The following is a 16,856-nucleotide window of genomic DNA, read 5'->3' as shown; positions in this document are numbered from 1 at the left end:
CCCAGAGAGATAAGAGTTATGGAGAGGGGGAAGCAGTCTACACTGATGGGATATGACAGGATCCAAGACCCAGAGCAATCTGCTGTGATCAGATGCAAGGACACACCATGGTAACCCCTGAAATATGCCTTCAGCATCTGCTGAGCTGACATAAAGCACAGTCTTGGGGAGATACTGGAATTACCTGTCAGTAATTTTTAAAATTAGCTTTGTCATAGAAATTAAGTGAACTTCTAATGTCACTGTAGGATCTAGGGCCAGGGGCTATTATTGCTTACCAAGTATCCATATGCTCCTCTAGTTTTCCTCGAAATTCATGTCAATGGATTTGGTAGAAGTGGCGTGGCCCTAAAAGTATTCCACGTGGTCTTTCAGCTCTCCCTCACCTTAAGTGTGGTGACCTTAAGGATACATTTTCAGATGGCATAACCATAAGATAGAAGAGAATTACTGGCCACTCACATTGAACTTAACATTAACAAGAAAATAACCTTTAATTTGTTATGCCAGTGATGTTTTAGCATCTATTGATTATCACAGCACTGCTTATTCTGTGAACTAATACCAGAGGTGAGCTGCTGTTACATCCAAAGCCTGCAAATGGGTGGTATTTTTGAGCACTGCGGGATGAGGAAACTGATATCAGAGGCTAGGAAAGTAACAGGTATTTTATGGAATGATAAACATTGGTAAATTTGTCTCCTGCGATAACATGAGCAGCAGATCATGTGAGAAATAAATATGAATTGTCATTGAGGTTTAGGGTTTGTTTGTTGCCACAGCATAGATTAGCCATAACACATGGCTACTTACTGCTTCAATATTGTCCCCACTTTTTTTTTCAAGCTCTGCACTTCTTTTGACAGAAAACAGAGACTTTCATTGCACAAGTTGAGTCAAACCATTTAATATTCCAGATTGAGGTACCCAAATTATTGAAATGCACTCAGGGGTTCACAAATATTTTTAAAATATGTGCTATCTTCAGGACTCTGCTAACTGTTGTGGGGATAAGAACCTTGCCTTCACGAAGGACAACTGGAGAATTATAACTATAATTATGGATGAACTATAACAGAATGTAACACATGTCACGAAGAGCACCAGCATGTAGTGCCGTGGAAAGCAAAGAAGAATGATTGTTTCTAGGTGGGGAGTCAGGAAATTCGTTTGGGGGGAAGGAATATTTTAGGTTACCTTGCATGGGACTGTCAGAGAGTTGGGGGAAAGATAGGGGTGCATGGAAGGGGAGATTTGTTGATAAGAGTGAAGATATCACCACCCACAATATCCAACCGTACAAGTGACTGGTAATAGATCTTCCTGCATTTTAATTCTGAAAAGGAGGAAAATGACCAAAGGAAATAAAACTACTAGTCACTCAATCAAAAGGGTTCTCTCAGTTATCAGGATTCAAAATAAAAGGCTTTCTGGTTAGATACTTCATCAAACAACTGAGTAATAAGTAGATACAGTCGTTTTGGCTTTTTTTCCCTCTCCCTCTGATGGAATTATAAATTCAGTGACAGGGGCCACATTTCTTCTCCTAGAGTTTAATGGGCTATTGGGGACATGACAGGTATTTGTATTTGTCAGATTGACATGGATTTTCACAAGTGTTTCTGGAGTTTACTTTTATTCTTAATAAGTAAAATAAATCTGCTCCTATGCTCTGTTCTCTAAGAGAAAATCTGCTCTCAGCGACTAGGAAACAAGATCTTGACCTCACCTAGGACCAGGCCTGAGTCCTTGGACAGCATGGATTAGATAGATTTATGGAGCAAGTGGCTAGGAAAGCCAGAATATGCTGACAAGAACTAAGCAAATGAGTAATAGAGCAAGCACATATTTATTTTGTCATTAATGTGATCTGGTTCAAAGTTAATGTGATAAAATCAGGAAAGGTATATGTATACATATACACATGTATATCTCCCAGTGGCAGTTCAACAGACTCAATCACTGTGTTTTTACAGATTCTCTTTGGGTCACTAATAAGGGAAAAGCATCACCATGGGTCACAGAAATGTCTTTCCTGTGGGCTTTCATAGGACAAATGAGGATTTGTGATTCTGAACACATCAATTCTTGTCCTTCTGTCGCTTTGTCTATATATACCTTTAATTGCATATTTATTATGTGTCAGGCTTTGAGCTAAATGTGTTATATGCAGCAGCTCATGTTATATAGTCCTCATAGGAGCATAGTGAGATAAGGAACAGTGGTCACATTTGCTGACAGGAAAACTAATGCCTAGGGAGATCACTGGCAGGGTCAGGAGGCAAACCGACAGCTTCCTGTCTCTGGAAAGCATAACACAAGCAACCCAAATCCGGTGCCAAAAGTTATTATGTCACAGTATATTCCATGATATTATATCCTCTCCACCTATATGTATGGAAGAGAAAAAAACTATGCTCGCTGCTTTCAAGCTTTCCTTGTTTTATTTTATTTTGTGTGTGTGTGTGGGGGGGGTAATGGCTAAATAAAGCTGTTTTGTTACTCAGGAGAAAGAATTTAATGAAATAAAAGGTTATGTACTGAGAAAAAGATCGACGGTGAAACCTGAGAAACATCTAGATAATTAAATTGAAAAAAAAAACAAAAATTTTAGGCAAGTGGGTATATTTTTAAAAGTTGATTAATTTCCATAGTTTCTTCGTAAATGATTAACTTACTGTAAATGTTTAAACACAACAGTCACATCATAGATTACTTCTTCCACAAATTATATCAAAAATTTCCTTCAGTTGACTTAGTAAATCATGTAGCTAATATGTTGTTTTTACAAAATTTATAGAACATTATGGCAAATGAATATGCCATAGAAAAATCCAGATGGAAGAAAAGAATGTTAAGATTTTCACTGACAAGCCCAAAAAATAGTCATCCTTGTTTCCACAGTATTGAATATGTGAATTTTAGTTCTTTTGACCAGAGTTACAGTTAGAATATTATAGTCCCCAAGATTATAAATCACGGTGTGTATGTGTAGAGTGTGTGTGCACACACATGTAGAGATGTATAAGTACAGTGCCCCCCGCCCTTTCTATAAGGGATATGTCCAAGACCCCCAGTAGATGCCTGAAACCACAGATAGTACTGAACCCTATATATACTGTTTTTTTCCCTATACATACATACAATTTATAAATTAGGCTCAGTAAGGAATTAACAATAATAACTAATAATAAAATAGAACAGTTATAGCGATATACTGTAATAAAAGGGGAATGCGATCAATCTCTGTCTAAATATTTTACTGTACTCATTCATCTTTTTTTGAAAAAGATTTATTTATTTGAGACAGAGAGAGAGAGAGAGAGAGCAGGTGGGAGGGTCAGAGGGAGAGAGAGATAGGAAGCCAACTCCCCGCTGAGTGTAGATCTCTATAGGGGGCTCAGTCCCACAACCCTGGGATCATGAGCTGAGCCAAAATCAAGAACTGGTCACTCAACGACTGAGCCACGCAGGTGCCCCTCATCCATCTTTTTGTGAAGATGTGAGATGATAAAATGCCTGCTTGATGAGATGAAGTGAGGTGAGTGATGCAGGAATAGTGACATAGTGTTAGGCTTACTATTGACCTTCTGAGGATTCATCAGAGGGAGGAGCATCTGCTCCCAGACCATGGTTAACCATGGGGAACTGAAACTACTTTGGAAAGTGAAACTATAAGTAAGGCGGGGGTTGGGAGCAGGACTGTATACATGTACACACAATATATATATTTCGTTGGTGAGGCTACATTTCCAAATGGCAGCCATGGTTAGTCAAGTATAAATATTTAGATTACTTGAAATTTCTCAGAAACATGCTTAGGTAGCCTTAATTCATGTCATTTTTTGTTTGTTTTTTGTTTGTTTGCTCAAGGTGTATAGACACAGCATTTCAGAACTGCTTTAGATTACTCCTTGTTTATCTATTCATCTATCCATGTATACTTTGGATTGTAATTTTGACTTCAAATATTTGCTTAAGTTTCTAGATCTCTCTATAAATAAGAAACAGTAATATTTGCCCATTTACCCTAAGTTATATATGAAGGTTGTGCAACTTTAATGGAAGATTTTATCTCAACACTAAATGGTATTGCTCAGTTAAGGGTAAATTTATAGTGAGGACTGCCTTACCTAAAACCAAGTCACTCTTGGGCAGAATGGCTGATGAAAGGAAAAAATATTGTTGGATAAGGTTCTTGTTATAACTGATTAGATTTCATTCATAAGTGGTAAAATGCCTGGAAATACCTTTTCTGGCCCCTCTTCCCAGAAACCTTGGTAATGATAGGGTGATGTGGTGTATTTTGAAGTTTTACTGTGAGCAAGATCTGAGAGAGTTATGTTCTGTTTAAGAACATACATTTTTGTGACTCAATTTGAATTGTGAAATAAAAAACTCTTTCAAAGTACTGTCCCATGAACTCCTCTCAGTGTTCCATAACTGAGGAATGGCTCAGTTCTGGAAAGTCAGAAAAAATGGGAAATAAATTATGAAAAGCACATTTAAGCAAAACATGTCACTCACTTATATGTGTCCAAATGAGGTTCTGAGACAATTTTAATCTTGAGAAGATAAGAATATGTTAAGTATGAATATACATTTACAGAAGGGGGAGGGGGACAGCACAAAGGGCATCAAGATAGCCTCTTATTTTTTGCCTTGGCTAGAGTCCTATGTGTATTTAGAGTTTTTTTTTTTTTTTTTTTCCCGAGAAAGATAAAGAGAAAAGCAAACCTTATCTGGACACATAACCAGTCTTTTTTGTTTGTTTGTTTCCTTTAGTCTTCTTCCTGATAAACTATTTGAATATCAATATGATATTTTAGCTAAATTGTATTTCTCTGAAACTTAATTTCCAATTCCATTAAATTGAATTTTGATCTTTCCTTTTGATGAGCTTAAGGTTTTGCAAATTAGGTGCAGAATATCTAACTCTGTAGATCTAATTTCTTCTTTTCTCACTCTTTTTCTGCAAACCTAGCTTTCCCAAATGATCTTTCATGTTAACACACCACAGAACTGATGGTTTGGGCTAGAAACACTCAATGCCTGTAATTAAAACTTAGATAGATACCTCCTCTTGGCCATAAAAAATAAACATGGTTCCTGTAATTGGGTCATAATTATTTGCTTTCCAAAAGCCTTTATTTCTGAGTTGGTCCCAGGTTACAAAATACCCAAAGCTAATTTTCAGTTTGGTGGCTCTGTTCATAAATGTTAAAGGTTGAACTGCTGGATATTTGACCTGTTTCTCATTCCAAAAATATATTACAAACATCTCTATAGTGAAATATGGGACACAAGTACCTGAACCTATTAGAAGGAGAACTATTTTTAAAGGTATAGCCTATTGAAAAACTTTTAGTATAAAAAATTGAGAAAGTGTAGACAATGAGTACTATAATTATAACAATAGTGCCTTTTTATTTTCCCCATTTCTTCTACTACCACATAAAATATTCTTTTATTACTGTATCATCTATTTTTAAATAAAATATTTCTCTTCTTTTAAATATTTTTTAAAGATTTTATTTATTCATTTGAGACACAGAGATACAGAGAATGAGAGCATGAGCAGGGGAAGAGGCAGAGGGAGAGAGAGAGAAGTAGACCCCCGCTGCGCCAGGAGCCCGATGTGGGGCTCGATCCCAGGACTCTGGGATCATGACCTGAGCCAAAGGCAGCTGCTTAACCATTTGAGCCACCCAGGCACCCCTCCTTTTTTAAAGATTTTGTTTAATTGAGATAGAGAGTGAGAGAGAGCGCACAAGCAGGGGGAGGAGCAGAGGCAGAGGGAAAAGCAGACTCCCTGCTTCAGCAGGGAGCCGGATGCGGGGCTCGATCCCAGGACCCTGGGATCATGTCCTGAGCTGAAGGTAGAACAGACCCTTAACCGACTGAGCCACCCAGGTGCCCCAATAAAAGATTTCTGATGCCCTTGGAAAATAGAGCAAAAAAAAAAAACCCACCCAACATCTTTGCATAATCTAGATTTTCCACTGTGGGTTGAAACTGAAACTTTTCATTAAAAATTATGCAGATCACCTAACACTAAACAAGAGACTTGAGAAATTTTTGTTTCTGATTTTTTTTTTCTAAATGATGAACTGACTATAAATTTAAAAGTGACTGGGGCGCCTGGGTGGCTCAGTTGGTTAAGCCTCCAGGTCTTGGTTTCAGCTCAGGTCATAATCTGGGTGGTAGGATCCGGCTCCTGTCAGGTCCGGCATCAGGCTCCATGCTCAGCACAGAGTCTGCTTCTCCCTCTTCCTACGTCTCTGTCCCCCACTGCCCTCACTCTTTCTCTCGCTCTCTCTAAAATAAATAAATAAATGCAATCTTTAAAAAAAAATGAATAAACAGTTTGGTTAATGCAATCTAAAGGGTTGATGCTAAAATCAGTTGCTTATCTAATTTAACAAGTTGTTTGAGTTTGTTTCCATATTAATATAGTAAAAATAATTCTGTATTAGGCCTAATAAAGAAACTATGTATAAACTTTTCTCTCCCTGTGGCAGAGATACTGGAAAAGATATCCATTAGCATGAAGAAAATGACAAAAGATGGAAGTTGTTTTAACAAATAAGAGGTTGTTACATCTGTCTCAATTTCAAAACAATCCCATTCGGCAGTTCAAAGAATGAACTATAGGCCAGGCATTATGTGTGCTGGGTGTAACAAGTAGGGGGAGAGGCATTTCCACGTAAATAATTCACTGTAGCAAGTGGTATATATACATATATATGAAAAGAAAAGTTAAGAGATAACAATATTTTACAGTGAGTAACCAAATAAAAGGTGACATTTTACTTGAGTCCTGAAAGGTGAATAGGAATTTTCCAACCAAAAGAAGGAAAGGGGGATATTCTAGGCACAGAAAAGCATGACCAAACAGCACAGAGGCTGAGAAGCACATGGACTATCTGGGAAGTGCAAATCTTTGCACAAGTGGAATAACGTAATAGAAAATAGTGTAAGAGAGACTGATCAATGGCCACATTATAACACATATAAATACCATGCTAGGGAGTTTGGCATTATCTTCTGGGCAAGAAGGAGTAGTAAAGTCTTATAACATGGGGTCTTATGCAGTCCTATAAGCATTAATAAAGAAAATTCTGATATGGCTGCAGAAACTCAGCTGGTGGTAGGAGAGACCAGCTGGGGTGAAGAGATCACAGAGGAGGCATTTTCTAGTAGACAGCCCAAAAGAGGACAGCACTTACAGGCAGTGAGAGGCTGTAGTTAATAGGCCAAAGATGGTGGGGATAAGAGGAAAATGGGTGAATTCAACACAGGTTGCATTATTAGCTGAACTCAGAAGTAGGAATGAGGAAAGGAAAAGAAAATGGATAATGTGGATTCTGAAATAGATATTTTTGTTGAGGAAATACACAGTTACTATTTCAATATATTAACAGGTCTTAGAGAACAAGGTATAAAATCTCACCTATTTTTGAAACACTGAAAATATATTGAACATTTTGGAGCAAATAAAATATACCTCTCTATTTGAGAAGACAAATATCTTGACTTCTATCGTTCTCTCAACAAGAATGTCCTATGTATCAATTAATAAATGGCTACACACATAAGCAATTAGTCTATTTCTAGGGATGACCTTAGACGTACACATTTTTATATTCTGATTTCTTCCACCTACAAACTCCCTATTCTTTTCAAGTTTGTTTATCGTTTTCCCCTGAACATATTATTTTCATCCTACTGCACAAAAGTTTCCATGCCCTGGATTATTTATTCATTTTGCTCTCTCTCTTAAAAAACAAATGAGCCAAAAAACTTTGTCCTTTATCCTTCTGTGCTCAACCTCCCTGCCCCAACCTACACCATTGCGCTGCAGTGCATGTGCCCCATCCAACTTGACCTTAGACATTTCAATGGCTAACTTCCCTGTGAAGACATCAATGGTTGCAATGCTCTCCAGGTTTCCTCCACTTTTTAAAAATTCTTGAACTTTCTAGTGTGTTTTTAGCTTGCCAGATAGCACACATTGCTTTGCACTTGTGCAGTTTTATCCATTAATTTACTCCATAAATATTCATTGAGTTAGTTCCTTGTTCATGGAAGGCACTCTTCTAGCAATTTGATGTGTACTTTAAGACATCTCCATCTAAAGAACAGATCACTGAAAAACTGGGTGTAACACATCTTTGTGGTCCAAGCACAAACAAGTTAGTAGACTCTTAATAAGTATTGATTCCCTATTCATGTGTTTGTATAAAAATGTATTTTTAGGTATATATGAATATATATGAACTTATATGTACAGTTAAAATATATATAAGTATAAATGCATATATACATATATGTGTGTATATATATGTGTGTGTGTGTGTGTGTGTACACATATATATGTGTGTGTGTGTATATATATAGTTGTAGTTAAAAGCAAGACAAAATGTCCAGAGTGGAATCACTTATGCTAAGCCCCACATCACCAAACCAAGACTTAATTACAGTGTTAGCTCTCCCAGAAATGGAATCTTAAACCCCATCATTCAGGAGTCACGATTAGCACTAGTGAGGTCATCTGCCTGCTAGTACCCTGCCCTTCCCTAAAGGAAAGTAATTTTATAATAACCAACCCACTCTTTTGCCTAGTATAACTTTCTCACTCCTGTTCCCTTCTGTCTATAAATGTCTCTCATTCTGTATAGCTCCTTGGAACTTTATTCTATCTGCTAGGTTGGATGCTGCCTCACTCACATAGACTTTTGTTCAAATCAGCTCTTAAAAATTTTAGTATTCCTCAGTTTATCTTTTAACTATATATAGTTAAAAGATATAGTTTCATATATATAATTATATATAAAACTATATATAGGTAGTTAAATATACTGTGAATGTATGTGTTTAATTGTATCATGATAAGTTTCTGTAGGTAACAATGACAGAAAGAAATACTAATAAAAATAAGTTGATTATAATTAACCTTATGTGGAGCCATACAATTGTATATAAAATTTATGTTCCATCCCTCTTAAATAAAACTTGTCCATACAACTAGCTTTTTGAGACTATCTGACCACTATCAAAGGATGGAACTTGCACTATTCATGCTTTCTCCCTGTGTCTCTACAAGTACTGTACACAGAATATTGCCACTTGATTTTTTAGAAGTAGCACTTCAGCATTGAAATGTCAAAGTAAACAGGAAAAAAAGCATGTTCCATTTTGACTGTGACAATAAAAAAGATTAATAAATAAATGCAGCTTTTCATACAAAGTGAAAAAAAAAGCCACTGCATGTGTGAGTAAAAATCTGCTTTTTATTATTGTAAAATAAGAAAATGATGAAACTCAAGGTAAAAAAAAATTCACATTGGAAGCAGATTGCCAGAAAGGGGGGAAAATAAAGCTGCATGCTGGCCTTTGAAAGGCAGAAAGATTCACCAGGAAAGAAAAATGTTGAGTGTTTTGAGAGTCTGCTAAATTGTAAGCTATGCTTGTTCTCTGCACCCCTACCTACTCCCAGCTAAACAACTATGTATCTTTTTATAAAAACAAACAAAATTTGATATGCTCAGACCTTAATGGATTAAACACTTATGAGCACGGGAGTGCATACACACACACACCAAAAAATTAAATTAACAACTAACTAGACCAACAAAAGTGGTTTGGGGAGACAACCCACAGTCAGGCATAGTTAATATATTTACTGGATATAGACAATTGTTAACCAGCTGATGTACTTTAGCCATAATTATATGTAGAACTACAACTGTGGCCTTGTCCCCACTAGTCAGAATCACCAAGGTAGGGCCCCAACTTCTTTAATACATTCACAGACAAATTAGTACCTACAATTGCTTTTCTCTTATGTAGAGATTCAACAATTGAAACATTACTGAATTATTTCTCATGAAACATCTCCTATGACCTCATTGGCACTGACTATGGTTAGGTTGGTCTAATTCCACATTAGTGATTACACACCTCTATAGATACCATGGCCTGGTCACCTTCCTGTTCTCTGCTGTCTTTCCATGGTTCCACTTTTGATGACTGAACCCTTATTTTTATTGGTTTTATAATCTTTTGTTTAAATCAGTTCAATGAAGATCAGGTTGCTATTTTTAGAGCACATTCAATTTAATTAAACTTGCTTATCATGTGAATCAAACACATTTCTGGAAGGGATGCCATTTATCTAGCCCATCCCTTCGAGGAACCATAATGCTTATCAGTTAGAGTTTACTTGGGTCTGATACGTATCCTATAAAAACATTTCCCAAAGTATACACACAAAAGCACTTATTCCTTGAGGCTTTGAGGCAAAATACTTGCTGGTCCATTAAGTAGGGGTGCTTCTACATATTTACCTCCATTTTAACATTCTCCATGCCTATTAAATGCTCTGAAACATCATTCATCGACACTGTAAATAAATTATTTTTCCTATATAATCACCAAGTCTAATTCACTTATTTCACTATCAGGGCTCTTTCAATTTACTTTCCTAGGACACTTCTGTTCATAGCTGATCACATGTTGCCACTTCGATTTCTCTGTCTCTTATCTGCAATTTTATGAAGTTCAGACTTTAAGCACTAAGTTTCAGTGACAATTTCTATGGCCTTTGCAACCTCTCTTCTTATTTACTCAGTGCAAAGTTTCACTCTACCCCTTTCATATGCTGCAAAATGCTGGTCAGCAGATATTCGTTAATTGAAAATGTTGGTATTCCGTTTTTAAAGATAGAATTTTGATCTGCTCATTTCTGAATATTCTGAGTTTGTCTGCATGACTGCAGCAATTGCAAGGCATTTTGTATCCCACTTCTTTGAGAAGAAAGATTAACTTTGAATTTGAAGCCAAAAACAGCTCCATAGATAATAGAAACACCATGATAATTTCTTTGCTACATTATAAATCATCTCCTTTCCTTACCAGTAGAAGGGCCCACAATTATACATTTTTCTTTCCCTCCCTCCCTCCCTCCCTCCCTCCCTCCCTCCCTCCCTTCCTTCCTTCCTTCCTTCCTTCCTTCCTCCCTCCCTCCCTTCCTTCCTTCCTTCCTTCACCTCCTTATGTCCTCCATTGTTTCGGCTTCTTTCCTCCCTCCCTCCCTCCCTCCTTTCCGCCCTCCCTCCCTCCCTCCCTTCCTTCTTTCCTTCTTTCCTTCCTACTTCCTTCCTTCACCTCCTTATGTCCTCCATTGTTTCAGCTATACAGCACCACATATAAACTATCCATACTTGCCACTACATACTTCAAGATCACTGAACTGAACATCTATTCCTTCAGATTCACTACCTCTGAAAAAAGCCAAAAAAACATATTAAACTGCGTGTATCTAATCATCTCAAATCCTGGGTCTGTGTTTTGGGTGGAGAGAACATAAAATTCACAAAATGCTTCAATGAATCATTCTTTTACGCAACATATAACTGAGCGTGTCTTCTGTTTATGCCAAAGCTGATAAGAAAGCAATGCTTTAGGGAAAAAAGTAGAAGATAGCTTCTTTATTTTCAGAAAATATTCCATAATCCAAGAAAATCTTAGGACAACCATATACCTAGTGGGAAATAAGTATACCTGGTTGGGTAGTCACCTGAGTCCCAGTTGGCCAATGGCTCAGCCAGCATGTGAACATAAAGGAAACAGAAGTTGCAGGCATACAATTCATATCAAAGGCAAAGCAGGCTAAATGTATCTCTTCCAACATTTATATCATCCCCTTCCTCTTTCATGACATTTTCTGTACTTTCCAGTACTTTCCTCTTTCATGACATTTTCTGCTTGTGAGGAAGTCTCAGATATTAAATATAAAACTAATTATATTCCTGGATAAGTGCTTTGGATGGGGAGACATGCAGTCACTCTTGGAGCCTACTGGGGAGACTCCTGATAGATTTTTATGCCAACAGATGAGGTGACCAAGGCTCACAGCAGAAAGTGTACTTTTTTGAAGTTCTTGATAACTGCATTCCTCTTTATAGGTCTACTGTTGATCTGATGATAACTTTTTACCTTCTACAGCATCAAATTAACAGCATAGAGAAGATTCTCAATGAATACAGATTGAGTGAATCAAACCAAAACCTACTCTCAAGACTATTTGCTGGAGAATATCACTGCAGAAGGTTTACCAAGATTTCACTTTTCTTATTGGAACACATCTCTCCTTTATCTACAACAGCATGTCTATGAGAGAAGATATAGAGCTCTCTCATAAGGTTATTTTCCCCTGGTCTTCTGAAATTTTATTAAATAAGTATTTTTACATATTTTTTGGCTTTTGGGTTTATGAATGCTAAAAGTCAGGGTAAGTATTTTTACATATTTTTCTGGCTTTTGGGTTTATGAATGCTAAAAGTCAAGGTTCATCACACAATGGTTCACTTTTTAACCTATTAATAATATTTCCAGAGTCTTCCTAGCAATAACATAATTCCTAATATTCTTTTTATGGGCCAGCATTCTAGGTAAACTTGTTTCTAATAATTAATACTTAACATAAAAAAACTAACATAAAACTGTAGTCTATCAAATATCCTAAAAGACTAAAACTTACTGAAAGCATGGACTCTGAAAGCAATCTGAAAATGTCACAGAATCAGCTCTTCCCTGAACTTCACTCAAGGGAATCATGTATTTATTTCTTTGCCTTGTATAGAATTGAACCAAGGTAGTAGCCAATAAAGAACCCTCATTACCACAATCATTTTGAAATCTCATCACTGATGGGCTATCGATATCATGAGTCTTTCTCTCAATCTCTCTAGCTAAAACTCATAGAGATTTTTGATGTGAAGAAGCTGAGAAATGACATCAGTTAAAAACTGCAGGTAGTTACTCTGTTTTGAAAGAAATGGAGACATGAGTTTATCTTTGAGCCACATTATTCCTTTGCTTTGGAAAGCAATCTTGTTGGTGATCCCCCGTGATTCTCCCTAGTCCACTTTCCATGTTGCTTGTCTGCTCTGAGTCACCAGAGACTGTCCTTTACAGACTGGATTTTTGTGATGGCTGCTCTCTGGTTGGTTTCAGGTAATGGAAGTCACTGTCGGGAGAACAGAGGACAAGAAAGAGAGAATATGGTATTTCTTCTTCCCTCCCTTATGGCCAAGGCATTTCATTTTGTCCTCCGGAAATATTCTCCCTCCTCATCCATTTTCATTTATCACTAGGCTCCAGTAACACTTCTTTATTCCCTTATCCATTACGATCTGGGCAGAGGGGTTAGGTACCAGTGCCCCTAAATTGCTTATCCCTGGGTGCCTCATCATCCCTTGTGTGTTTCCTTAACCCTGAGTTAAACTCCTTGGCTGTAATCTCCTTGGGCGTAGGGATTTTGGTCCTGTTCAGCACTCTACCAGCCACAGAAGAGTACCTGGCACTTAGAGGTTCTTAGGAGATGCCAATGCTAAAAGCTCAGTTTAGAAAAAGACAAGATTTTAGGATGTTTACTTGTGTTTACTGCACACTAGATATACTTACAACTTTCAAAATGTAAAGTCTGGGATACTCTGGAAAGTGCATAGATCCTGGCATCACACAGTCCTGAGATTATTGTTGCCTTTCTTTCCCTTTTACCTCTGAGGTACTGTGGCCACTTCTCTGAGCTTCATTCAGTATCTTCATCTGATAATAATACTATCTCACAAGTGACGTTGTCCGTATTACACACGAAATTTCTGTAAACATCCAGCACTGTCTTTGGCACATTCAAACTAAATCCTACTACTCTTGCTTCAAGATGAATGTTATTTTCAAAACCTGTCTAGCCTTCCTCTTTCCCACAGAGTAATAGAGCTGTTAAAAAGAACGGGCTCAGAATGGCCACTCAATCAAAATACCAAATTTTGAAAAGGTCAAAGCAGTATAGCTACCTTTATAATTCATAGATTATTGAATGCATTAACATTCCAATCCCTCATTCTTAAAGAAAAGATTATAATAAGGACCCCCAAATGGCCACACATCAATCCTCTCCTATGACAATAGTTGTTCCTTTTCTGGGAAATGTAGAAAAGTAACCTCAGCTGACACTGAACTTCAATTTGGATGCCATACTGTGCTTCTGGTTTTGATAACAAATGGATACCCCGGAGGAGAGCAATAGGAAATATGCTAGATGCTCCCAAAAGAAAAAGGCTTTCAAATACGCTGTGGGTTAATTTCAACCAAACTGTCAGGTCTAGAAAATTATGTAATTGACATCCCTGCTTAAGAATATTTTGAGCTTTCACAAGGCTAGGCTGGGCTTTTTACACACGTTTTAAACAAGCAATCAAGCATCTGCTTCCCAAATTAAAGAGCCAAAAGACTAACTGAAGTGAGTTCATGATTACAATGTTAAGTATTTCTTTGTAATTGTTGGACCATTTTCAACTCAATCAGTTTTATTTTTATTTTTCATGATATTTCCAGGGATAACATAGATGCATAATCACAGTCTGTTAGAATTATAAAGGGCTTTAGGGACCTCTTAACCCATCCCTCTCATTTTATAGATGAGAAAACTGAAGACCACAGAGGGTAAGTGGCTTGTTTAAGATCACAAATTGAGTTAGCAGCTAAGCCAGCATAACAATGAAATCAACTTTAATTTCAAATAGACAGCTATTGAAAATATTTCATACAAACGCCTTTTTCTTCTAAATTTCTCTTTAAGAAAGAGCTTAATAACATCTATGATGAGAGAATTACAAAATAAGTTGCTTGGATCATATGAAGACAACTCTGAACATCATAAGAGATAAACACCTTAGTCTAAAAGAACTGTGCTCCTGAAATCTGCTAAGGAAATAACCAGCATTTCCTTTCCTTCCCTCTAGCAGCCACTTGGACCAAGACTTTGCAACAAGTTTAGGACACATATCACTTAAGTCAGTTCAGAAAGCAACTAGTTATTTGGGAAAATCAAACTTTTCATTTTATAATGAGTTGAAAATACAGTTACTTAAAGAATTGTGGTATAAAAGATGCAAAATATTGTATTTTCACTTATTTAAGAAATAGCACTGGCATAATAACTAGGAGTGGGAAGGAAGGGTACACATGGTAGACAAGACTCATAGGAACAACAGGATATTTATCCTCTAGGCAAGCATATAATCTATAAAAGAGATGGATTAGCATCCAATTTGTGTTCATTCTAGTAGATGTTAAAGCAACGTGGCCTTCTGTTAGAGATCCCAGTCCTAGGATGCTGGTTTCAGGACCTGGTTTTATAATGTTTATTTTGGCAGACAAAAAGACATTTTATTTTGCTTGATAATAGTAAAAAAAGAGAATATTGCTTATAAGTGATTAACCTTCATTACCAGGAATGTGTAAGCTCTCTTTCCTTTCTATTTTCAGCAATAATGAAGGTTCAGTGTTGTCCTGGAGATGAAGGATTTTACTCTGGTTTCTTTCTCCCAGGCAAAAGATTATACTTAGTTCTGGATGTTTCTTCCACAGGCATCAGACAGGAAAGGTATTTTCTAATCCCTCAAGACTAGTGGCCTTCAAAAGGATTGGCTTGAGTTAGGCAAACTTAGCCAATAATCCTGAAACTATTCTTTTTTTTTTTATTCTTGACCTACTTCCTTAAGTATTAAAAATACACACTCATAGAACTTCTTTGATCTTTTATTTTCTGTTGCATTCCCATACTGCAGAATAAATACAGTCAACTGAATAAATGTAGATTTCTAAGGTGTAATCTCTTGTCATGTAGCTTACCTACCTTTCCTACTATGCTAGCTATTTTTCTTCTGCTCTCCCCAGCTCCCAGTGTCAGATCTACTCTCTAACTTGGTATCTAGGAAGCCTGGCTTCTATAGACTGCAGATATCAGCTCTCATACCCTCTGACTTCCTGTTGGGTTTGGCAGAGTCGAATGATAGAAAGGTTGCCTTGCTGAGGTTCTTGTAAGAACCACATTTCTCCATGGCCAGAGCTCCTGTTGGCTGGCCTCTCCTTCAGGACCCAGCTCTCAATGGACTCTGGTAATATAAATTTCTTCCCTAATTCCTTCTGGCTAAAGGGCGGGAATGACTTCCAACTGTTGTTGAGTCTTTGAGTGCCTCACATTTCTTAGATGATTTCTTTAGCTTTGTCCTTGTTTCTGTATGTAGTACTCTCATAGCTTCCTTAACTTCTCTTTGGTTAAACCTTTTGCATGAGTCCTTTGTTTCTTGCCAAAACATCATTCATTATGTCACAATCACTATGTATCTAATTTTTGTGTGTCTCCCATTACAAAAATTATTCTTGATGACAGAGAAGGAAAAGGTTGCCTCATTTTGCTAGCATCCTTAGGATCCACTGCAAAACCATGCACTTGACATTTCATTGAGAATGCTGATTAATAGCATAGGGTATACACTATCTTGGTTTATTAAAAGCTGCCTTTAAAACCCTAATCAAGGGTGCTTGGGTGGTCAGTTGGTTAAGCATCTGCCTTCGGCTCAAGTCATGGTGTTGGGGTCCTGGGATGTAGCCCCAACTTGGGCTCCCAGCTCAGGAGGGAGTCTTCTTCTCCCTCTCCCTCTGTGCATACTCTCTCTCTCTCAAATAAAGAAAATCTTAAAAAAAAAACAAAACCCTAATCAAAACCATTTCAGTGCCCACAGGCTGTTAATGAGCTAGAATTACTTATGCCGCTGATTTGAACTGTAATAACCAATGTATTTATCTCTTAGCCAGGAAAAAGATAGTGATATTCAGTTTATATTGTACCCAGATATAAATAACAATAAAAAAATAACTTGGTTTCACATAGGTCTGGCTTTTTAGTAGTCTTGTTTGTGAAAGATCATGTAGGTGAATTCATAATTTGCAGGAACCCCTGATCTTCATGTGCCTCTGATTGTCCCCAAAGGATCTTGATTTCT

The sequence above is a fragment of the Eumetopias jubatus genome, unplaced genomic scaffold (assembly GCF_037043125.1).
Source record: "Eumetopias jubatus isolate StellerSeaLion01/CBP00866 unplaced genomic scaffold, mEumJub1_p1.0 scaffold_3, whole genome shotgun sequence".
Classification (NCBI taxonomy): Eukaryota; Metazoa; Chordata; class Mammalia; order Carnivora; family Otariidae; genus Eumetopias; species Eumetopias jubatus.
Note: the sequence above shows the minus strand (reverse complement) of the source record.